Here is an 8659-nt window from a genome sequence, read left to right as displayed (position 1 = left end):
AAATAAATAAAAAGTCCAATTAGAAAATGTGCAAAAAGACAAACACTTCACCAAAGAGATTATTCAAATGTTCAATGTTAAGCACATGAAATGATGTTCAATACCATTAACTACTGAAAAAATACAAATTAAAGTCATGATGATATCAACATCTACTAGAATGATATGGAAAAAACAAACAAACAAATAACAACTCCTGATAAGAACATAAAGCAGCTGGATCTCTCATACACCAAAAGTGGGAATATAAAACAATGCTCTGAAAAAGAGTTTGACAGTTTTTTTTTTTTTTTTTATAAAGTTAAATGCAGACAGTAAGACTCAAAAATTGTACTCCTGGATATTTACAGAAATGAGAACATGTGTCCACACAAGAATCTGCACATAAATATTTATAGCAACTTTCTTTGAATAGCTGACAACTTGAAATAACCCAAAAGTCCTTCAATAAGTGAATGGATAAGCTGTGGTTTATCTGCACACTCAAATACTATTTGGTAGTAAAAAAAGAACAAACCATTGCTACATGCAACACATTGAAAGAATTTCAAGGTTGTTAGCCTGACCAAAAAGAAGCCAATCTAAAAAGGTTATGTGCATTGTGTGATTCCACTTATATATATATATATATATATATATATATATATATATATATTGAAAAGACAAAATTGTGGTGATGGAGAACAGATCAGTGGTTGCCAGGCAGGGGTTACATTTGCAGAGAGGGTTATGATTATAAAATGGAGCCTGAGTGCTTCTTTGTGGTGATTAAATCATTTTGTTCAGGATTACTGTGGTAGTTACATGCATCTATATATGTGATTAAATTGCACTGAATGATATGTAGAGAGAAAACAAGTAATTGATAAAATTCAAATGCATCTCCAGGTTAGTAGGCAGTATCATACAAATGTCATTTGGTATTGATAATGTAGAGGTTATATATAGGTTATATAAGATTTTACTATTAGAGGGTTTAAGAATACTGGGTGAAGGTACATAGGGATTTTTGCTACTTTTTACAATTCCTTGTGACTATAAAATTTATTTTCTAAAATATTTTTTTAGATGTTGATAAACATTTATTTTATTCATTTATTTATATGTATTGCTGAGAATTGAACCCAGTGCCTCACATAAGCCAGGCAATGCTCTACCACTGAGCCAGAGCCCCAGCCCTAAAATTATATTTTTAAAAAATGAAAAAAATTGGTATGAGATTCTATTATCTATGCTAATAATAAACTATGAAAAACATCAACCCTGTCTTACATTTCTGCCTAAACCTATTCCACACTTTCCTATTTGTAGCTCTCCTTTCTCTTCCCTCCTCCTCCCTCATCTTTGGAAATAAGCATACTAAAGCAAAGTCTCTTAAAATGCAGCTTTCTAAAGCAGTTTTCCAGAACTTCATGACTTTGCGGTTATTCTCCACTTCCCATCACTCCCCCGAGAGAAGCAGCTAAATTCCTCATATTTATTTAATGGGGGCTTCCTGAGGTCCACTACCTTATGGTGTCTTTGCCTTTTACTTATAAGAGGAATCTTGATGAGTTCCATTTTCTAGGGATTGCTTCAAAGAAGAGTCCTTTGTAGCCTGGGCTGTTCTTTTCATTACTGATACTCCCTGCAAGAACACAAAGTGTATGTCATGCTAGGCACCCAGAAAAAGATTATTGGAAGACACAACAAGGTATTAAATAAATTAGAGAATAAAAAGAATATTTTTCACTTACAAGAGAGAATAGACTCAAAATTGCTTCTGAAGAGCCATCTCACTTGATTTCATCATAATAAACAGATGCAATGATTCCTCATAAATTCCATCTGTTATATAATAAAATATCTATGTATTATATACCAAAAAAATTTTTTTTGCAGCTTTCATATGAAGAGGATCCTAACATTTTATAATACAACATCTAATCCTGGCTATATCCAGATTTTGTGCCAATGTTAAGGACTTTCCAAATCCTGCCCTGGCCCATAAATTCCAAAACTCCTTGAACCTATTTAAGAAATTCATCTTTTCCTGGCTCCATGAGATGAAAAATTGTACGTTGCAAACAAACAACAACAATAATCACTGAAAAATTATTTGTTTTATCTAAAAAGCAAAAGAACTAGAAGCCTCTAAACAACAGTAATGGGGCCCGATGATAGGCTTTAGGATTCAAATTACAATGATCCTTAGCCCAAGAGGGATCCTCTTTAGTGATGGAGAAAAAACTCTTCAAACTGACATGAATAGTACTATAAAATCCTACAACTGTTTTTGTAAGTGCAAAATTCTATTTTTTATAATTATAAAATTATGAGGTGATAGATCAGCTTTCACCAGTCTGATTTGCCTGGTGCTCTTTCTCATTTCCCCCCTTTCCTCTCCTTCCCTTTTCTCTATTCTTGGCAAAATTTTATGAATTAATCAAAAAAAGCACTTGGGTGTTATTTACATACTTATCCAGTCCAGATAAAATTCAAATGATAATTTTTAAGTTTCTTAAGCTTTACTCATATTGGCTTTTAAAAATTTTTCTTGCTAAAAGTAACAGAAGAGAAAAAAGTTAGTCATGAACTAAAATAATGGCCTTGGTTACTATGTTGTAAGATATGAAAGGCAGGAAAACTAGAACCTTTTGATGTGATTTAAATTTTTGGTTTAAGAATATGGAGGTCTGTTGAATATAAACATTAGAGAGTTTTATTAGAGAAGAATCCAGGTAATACTCCTGATGATATCCCTTTAGACAAATCGAAATGAATTTAGTTTAAAAACAATTGTGTTGACTCATGTTTTTACCATCACGTAAAATGTCAGTACAAAGTGCTAGTTTGTACAAAACTTGGATTTAGTTTTTTTAGGATTTAAATTCTCTAAAACTTGGATTATGGATCTTGATTTAATCATGTGAAATTCTTATGCTACAAATCATAAGGATTAAGTGTGTAAACATGAATTGTAATTTTTAGATCCACAGTTTTAAGAACTTAGGCTCATATTTACAAGATTTAATTAATAAATAGTATTTAGATACTCTGACAATTTCTAAGTAAGATATAAAACAATGGTCACTCAACATGGCTCTAATTTTGTCGTCTATTTTTATACACTATAGAATGACTAAAGAGTAATCAAGTCCAAATGTCTTTGATAAAAATTTAAAATCTGTAAATGATATAAAATGTATAGTCATGGAAGAAAAAATTTAGTTTCTGGTGTTATATATACCAGTTCTCTCTGTTGAAAAGAAATGTTATTTTGGTTAAGGTAAAAATTAATAAAATGGTTGAGACCACACCAGAATACAGTTACAAAATAATACATCTCATGAGATAATGAATGTGAGGACCTCGTGTATATAGTTCAGTGGTAGAGCACTTACCTTATACACACAATGGAAGTGTTTATTGGTTTATTAAGGGAGCTGTTAATCTCATTATGATGACAAATTCAGTATAATGTATGTTGGCTTATTTAATATGTTCATAAAGGTAATTATTTTAAAGTGGAATTAAAATTTTAAATTTATTACAATTTATGTATACCTAAACAAATATTTAGAAAGGCTTTAGAAAGTATATTAATAAAAGGCAAATTTCTTCACAGTAAGTCATTATTTGGATTACAAAGTCAAATTAGAGTTTTCTTTCTATAAAATGACCCAACTCCTTCTGTACTCAGATAAACGTTATTTTTGAAAATAAAATATGGTGACTGTGAAAGGAGCCAAAACCAGTCACCTATAAGGAGCCTAAGGGATAGGGATTTGGTTTAAATAACCTTGCCAAAATGTGGTTTGAAATTCTTTTAGGAGTCAGTATAATGGGCATGTGTTCTGTTTTCCTGGGAGTGGCCACTGCCTACATCCATAGGTTTGCTAAGGGGGGCAAGGAAAAAAGGGTTGCCCATTTTCCCTGTAAGTGGAATTTGATGGAAAGACATATATTTGGAGTTAATCGTTATTATAAATCAAAGGGTTTGGAGAACACTGATTAAGGAAGCATTTTCTTGATTGATGGAAAAAACTCAGTATGGTCATCTACCCCTGCTAGAAGGCTACTTGATATATTATGTAGCATGCAGTGTAATACATGATCAAAATATGTAATACATGTAATACATGATCAAAATAAAGTTAAAACCACAATAAAATGAAATAGAAAAAAAAATATGGTGAGATCCCTATACTTTTGGCATACTCTTGAAGCAAAGTTCCTTGTTTTTGAAAAACGAAATTTCCTATCATCACCACATACTTTTGCTGACCTTTTTACAGTATCAATATGTAAAGATTTCTTCTTTTTAAACAATACTTCATATTTTGTTTCCGTGTCAACTCTTCTTTAATTTGCCTTTTCCAACTGAGAGTAAAACTGCTATACTCTCTTTTGAGTATCCTAGATTGGCCAAAAGGTTATTTGCTTCTGAATCTTGTAAACAGAAGAATAGAAATGGTTAAATTTATTTGGTATTTCCAAATTTTAACCTATAACCATCATTATTATCCAAATATAAAATAACAAAAACTGACAAATCATTAGAAAAAAATGATTTAGTATCAGAAAAACTACCTATGAGTCTTGATGCAATGGGCTTTTAAGGAGATCTTAGGCACTTGGGTCTTAAAAGTTCTCTAGGAGGAGATGTCCTCTGATAGAGACTGCAAACTCAAGACCTGGAAGAGATGGTGACAAAATTGGACACTTTCTACCCAACATGGTGACAAAATATGGACACTTTCTACGTAACATGGAAGAACAAGAGTAATCAAGAGTAATTTTCTCTAGGCTGTTTGTTGTTTTCTTTTTTTTTTTTTTTTCTGATTTATTAGTTCTTTTTAGTTATACTCGACAGCAGAATCCATTTTGATATAAACATACAAGTACAAAATGTATTTTGTTCCAGTTAGGATCCTCTTCTTATGGATGCACAAGATGGTGGGATCCACGATGTTGTTTTTATATATGTATGTACACAGTAAAACTTTGTCAGATTCATTCCACTGTCTTTCCTTTTCCTATTCCCAAGTTCTTTTATTCTTTTGCTTAGTTGCTAATCTTATTTGCTGTACTTTGGCACCCCCCATCAATCACCTAAAAGACTTCACAGAATCCTTGCACATATTCTCAGTTAATTTAGAGTTGTTACTTTAAACACTACAGATGGTTGACTTTCTTCTACAGATCCCTTCTGATATTTAAATTTTCTTCACATTTGTTGGCCCCAGACTTCAGCCTTTTAAAACATGGAACTTAACCTAAGTCAATAAAATACTTCAGCTGAAATCATTACAGCAAAGCTCACTAGGACTGGGAACAAATACTGGAGCTAGCTTTCCTTGCTTCCACAAGGGTCAGTCCTCCTCAGAGATTATACAGCCTGATTCACAAGAACTCTTTACCTTCACTCAGGAAATCTGCCTGCCTCAAGGAAAAAGCAGCTGGCTCACACTTGCTGTGATAAATGTGCTCCCAATACATCACAATGTAGGAGATGCAGCTAAAACAGTGCACAGAGGAACATTTCTAGCATTCTATACAAATTCAGGACATAAACAAGGAAGGAACACCTCCCCTATTTTAATGAGGCCCCCAATTCCCAGATAACAAAACCAAAGATACTACAAGAAAACTATAGACCATGTCCCTCATGGATACAAATGTAGAAAACCTATGACCAATTATTAGCAAACTGAATAAAAAATATATAGTTGATTCAACATTCAAGAAAGGTACTTACCTCCCTCATGACCTTTATATGATAGGCTTCTCATTACTTAGCTCACTCAGTGCCAGTTAAGTGTTGGGTACTGTTTCAATCCCAAAGGCACGATGGGTACAACAGTGATCAAAACTATCAAAAGCCCCTGATTTCATAATACTTATTGTGGAAGAGTGAAATAAATGTAAATTTGTCAGGTAAGTGTTATAGAGAAGGAGAAAGAGGGTGAAGTAAACAGGGAATACAAAAGTGAGGGCAGATTAAGGAGCTGCTAAGATGTTCGCTTAGTACTGTATGGTTAAGGTAAGTTGTCTGCTGAAGCCCAAATTGCCAAAACAAAAAGGAAGTGAAAGCAGTAGCTTGTGGATACCTGCAGGAAGTGTCACAGGCAAAGGGAAGGACAAGCGCCAAGGCCCTTGATCTTAGGCAAAATGGGGCTTGCCTAGTGTATTTTTAGGAACAGATTTGGGGAAACAAATAAGGAAAATATTGAGAGAAGATAAGGTAGAGAGGACACAGGGAAGGGCACGAACAGCTGTGTTCGCACACATGCACTCCAGGCGTTATAGGCCTTTTAGATCTCTAAGATGGGAGCCATGGGGTTGGGGGTTCACACAGGAGTAGCATGATCTGACATTATACTGGTTAGCTTATAACTTAACTCCTATTCCTTGATCCATCCACTTTAGACAAGAATGCTCACTGAGCTGGGGGCAGCGATGCACAATGGTCATCCCAGAGACTCAGGAGGCTGAGGCAGGAGGATCGAGAGTTCAAAGATAACCTCAGCAACTTAGTGAGACCCTGTCTTTAAATAAAATACAAAAAAGGGAGGGGGGCTGGGATGTGGCTCAGTGGTTAAGTCAATCCTTGGTACAAAAAAAAAAGGGAATGCTTATTAAAATATTATTTATAGTAGTAAAACACTAGGTCGGGAGGATTATTCAACCACAGGCATTGTGATATTGTGCCACAACTATTAGAAGGAATACTATCCAAATACAAAAAAATGATGATAAATGGAATGACTGAGAAAAGTAGTTCTAAAACACTATATATTACCTCATGAATATATATGCCTGGAAAAAAGTCTGGAAAGACATATACCAGTGAATTAAAAGAGAACAAATTCCTGGAGAGATGAAGAAAGCAAAAAAACATAAGGAATATTTTTCTTTTGTGCTTCCTTGTGTTGTTGAAAGCTCCTAGGACAGATGTTTATTATATACAGTGAGAAAAAAAATTATTTGGAAATATCCAAAGGATGCATTACTAGATCTATAGGCTAGAATGACCTTTTTCTTTGCTTTACTTTAAAAGCTCAAAACAATCACCCATGATGAAAACTGGACATCTAATACGTATCTATACACATTAATTATTCCATAAAAAAAGCTCAAAACAATTATATGCAACCCATTTCAGTCCTGTAATAATAAAAAATACATTAACTAAGTGGCATGTTAACTGACTTGTGGCTAACAAAGTCTCTATAATGAGCCAGTGACACTCAGCAAGGGCTTAGAGAAGGTTAACTGCCCTGAACCACTGCTGAAACTAGTACTATTTTTTCTCTCTCGAACATAGTAGCACTTACTGATGTAACCTAGTTAGCCAATTTTTTGATAGTAGACTTGCTATGACTCAAAAATGCCAAGATTCTAAGATAAGGAGAAGCTTTTGGTTGATAAGAACCTCCGGCCAACAGGGCATCAGAGAAGACATATCCAGTGGGTACTGAGAAATAAACAGCCATACATGGAGAGGGTCCAGGACCATCTGGTGGGTTCTCTTCAGTGTTTCAGAGATCTGTTCTAGTTTTTGGTTGCTGTGCAACAAATACCCTGAACCTAGTGGTATAAAACAATAGTCACGCCTTATCACCTCTCAATTCTGGACTCAGGTAGTTCTTTGGGCTTTCCTTATTTGCTTGTGGTCAGATGCTGGCTGGAGCTGGAGTCATCTAGAAGACCTCCTCACTCATATGTCTGGTGGCTGATGTTGCCTGGGATTTCTCACAGCAGAAGCTTGCCAGCAAGGAGAAGATTCCTGAGACAGGTAAAAGCCTTTTCTAATGAAGTCATAAAGCATCACTTCTGCTGTATTCTAATTAGCTAGAAACGAATGACAGCCCATACTCAAGAGTGAAACTGACACCATCTCTCTCAATGGGAGAAGTGTCAAAAGAATTTGCAGGCAGTTTAAAACCATTAGTCTATATTCTAGCCCGATGCAGCCTTCCCTGCAAAACAGTCACCTCTTCCAAGATTTCCTGAAGTCCTCTTAACCAATCAGGATTAAGCTAGTGCTATAGGACCCCATGTCATGTAAATTGGCTCAGGGTTGAGAACCAGTCCCTCTGGTGAAGTTTCCCAAGTACTAATCCTCACTATCTTTAGTTCCATAACTAAGGAGACAAATTGTCTACTCCTCTTCATGCACCCAACATTGGTGAGCTGCTGGTTTGGAGGTGAGCAATCTGATGTTTTTCAAGGGGAAGCACATAATAGCCATTTGTTCATAACAATTCTGAAATACCTTTCGGTCCAGTTCTGTTCTCTGGGAACACTCCAATTTTTGCCTCTCAGTTCTTGGGCCTGCCCTTTAAATTCTTTCCTGTTCAAATAAAAAATGTTGTCTGGGGTATAGCTCAGTGGTAGACCACTTGCTTAGTATGCAGGAGGACCTGAGTTCAATTCCCAGCCCTGCAAAAATAAAAAGCAGCTAGAGTTTGCAGTTGATTATTTGTAGAAGTTGAGGGTTCAAAGGCTATTTTTCATTGTTTTCATTCCTACTAGTCTAATCTGTGGTATGCCTGCTAATATAATTATCTAAAAAACTTGTGGTTTACTGTGAATCTTACTAGGGATTTACTCCATTACACAAATGCCAAACCCACAAATCTCTCTGGGACAAGCTTTCTTACCTTGAGCTCTT

The 8659-nt window shown here is 34.9% G+C and overlaps 1 pseudogene; it reads left to right on the top strand.

The window, feature by feature from the left end:
* The first annotated feature begins 3790 nt into the window (after positions 1–3790).
* On the top strand, positions 3791–4073 carry LOC143405267 (NADH dehydrogenase [ubiquinone] 1 alpha subcomplex subunit 1 pseudogene; annotated as a pseudogene).
* Positions 4074–8659: the final 4586 nt, after the last annotated feature.

The sequence above is a fragment of the Callospermophilus lateralis genome, chromosome 1 (assembly GCF_048772815.1).
Source record: "Callospermophilus lateralis isolate mCalLat2 chromosome 1, mCalLat2.hap1, whole genome shotgun sequence".
In the NCBI taxonomy this organism is placed as follows: Eukaryota; Metazoa; Chordata; class Mammalia; order Rodentia; family Sciuridae; genus Callospermophilus; species Callospermophilus lateralis.
The sequence above is the reverse complement of the archived record's forward strand: the minus strand, read 5'-3'. Positions and strand labels throughout refer to the sequence as shown.